Here is a 2500-nt window from a genome sequence, read left to right as displayed (position 1 = left end):
TAAAATATTTGCAGTAAGGACAATATCATTTTTCAATACCATTATAGTGATCGTCATTTTTGTCATAATAATAGTAATGATAAAATTATTAACAACAATAATTGTCATTTTTATTATTACTTTTATTAACATCATATGGATGGTTGTTATCATTAGTAATGACAAAAAATATAAAGATGATAATGAAAATGATAATTATAATAATGACATTGTTAATGATAATAATAATAGTAGTGACGATGGTGACAGATATTATTATAGCTATTGTATTATCAATATTGATGTAATGATGATAACTAATATGTTAATGGAATACAATTGTAGTAATACGTAATGATGTAACAGTGCTCATGATAACAGATGGCAATAAAATATAAATTATTTTACCGTAATTATTACTAATATCATGATGGTGATTATCATCATATCCGACTACATGAATTAGTATTACTGTTCCCACAACTATCAGTGTAGCAATTCTAAACTACTACTGCCATTATTACTACAACTACCTCTAATTCTAAACCGCCAGTACACACTACCACTACAGCTTCTAATAATATTCCCGCTCTTATTACAGTTTCTATTGTAACCCTGATTTATGTTAAATAATGTAAGTAACTGTCGAGAAACACCGACAGTTATAAATGTTCAGAGAATTTTACGAATTGAATATTGATAACACCTTACATAATTCAATTTCAGAATATTTTGCATCTCCCTTGTTAACTATCGGCCTACCGGCATGTTCGCTGCCACGTTTGTTAAACAAGATTGTCTATCCTTTACATTAAATATTGTACATCAATGTTTTTTTTTTTTTTCGGGAGAAAGTGATTTTCTATGAATCTTTGAAGCATACATTAAATGAAAAATAATTGTGGGTGTACACAAAAATATATGTTTATATAAGTATGTACGTATGCATGTATATGTGTGTATTCATATATATGTATATAAGATATATATATATATATGTGTATGTGTGTGTGTGTGTGTGTGTGTGTGTGTGTGTGTGTGTGTGTGTGTGTGTAGGTATATATAAATATACATATATATGTATATGTACGTACGTGTGCGTGTGTATGTTTTTATATATTTATGTATATATACATATAGACACACTAACACACAGACAAACATATATATGTGTGTATTTATATATATGTATGTATATACACTGATATATAAGTGTGTGTGTATATATAAATATGCATATATATGTATATATATACATATTATGTGTGTGTGTGCGTGTGTGTATATATATGTATAAATATGTAAATATCTAGTTTATATACATATATATGTATATATATGTGTACGTATGTGTGGGTGTGTGAGTTTGTGTCTATGTGTGCGTATATATGTATGTGGTGTGTGTAGGTATATATACATATACATATAAATAATATACATATATGTATATATACATATATACACACTCAGATATATATATTATATATATATATATATATATACACTAGCACACACACAAACATGTATGTGTGTGTTTATATATATATATGTATGCGTATACATAGATGTATATGTGTATATATATATGCATATATATATATACATAATATGTGTGTATACATATGTATATATATATAATATATATATATATATATGTATATATCTTATTTATATACATATATATGTATATTTCTTATTTATATACATGCATATATGTACGTATGTGTGTGTGTGTGTGTGTGTGTGTGTGTGTGTGTATATATATATATATATGTGTGTGGTGTGGGTTTGTGTGTGTGTGTGTGCGTGCGTGCGTGCGTGCGTGCGTGCGTGCGTGCATGCGTGCGTGCTTGTGTGCGTGCGTGTGTGTGTGTGTGTGCGTGCGTGCGTGCGTGTGTGTGTGTGTATTGAAAAAATTATCATAGTATGAGGAGCAACTGCCCTCTCTCGGTTGAAATCTGAACCACGAGCCCATAACAGAAAATGGTCTCGGCTTTGATTGCAGCGAGAGTGAATCCGTGTACAAGCATGATTTTCGAGATGGTGTGTCACGTTTGACCTTGAGATCTACAACGGTTCTGTGATGAAAACGAAAGTGCTGCCTCATGCACGAAAAGGAAAGTAACTGTACCATACAAATCCTTGTCTGCCAGAGTTTGATATTTTCCGTTGTAACGTCCCGGATGTTTTCAGGATTACAATGTTGGTTTTGTTAATGAGAATCAGATGAATGAATATAGTAATACCTAAAGAACAAACTGAGGAGGTTGTTGTCTATCATTGTTCAGACGATAGATGTAGATTTATCTGTCAATCTAAGCGCTTACTTTACTCCCCCCCTCTCTCTCTCTCTCTCTCTCTCTCTCTCTCTCTCTCTCTCTCTCTCTCTCTCTCTCTCTCTCTCTCTCTCTCTCTCTCTCTCTCTCAAAATCCCTCTCTCTCTCTCTCTCTCCACTAAAGTAGGCAAAGCAATGGAAAACTGCATGATCATAAACCGACCAATTCCTCATGCACTGCTGAT

This window comes from Penaeus chinensis, chromosome 8 (genome assembly GCF_019202785.1).
Source record: "Penaeus chinensis breed Huanghai No. 1 chromosome 8, ASM1920278v2, whole genome shotgun sequence".
NCBI lineage: Eukaryota > Metazoa > Arthropoda > Malacostraca > Decapoda > Penaeidae > Penaeus > Penaeus chinensis.
The sequence above is the reverse complement of the archived record's forward strand: the minus strand, read 5'-3'. Positions refer to the sequence as shown.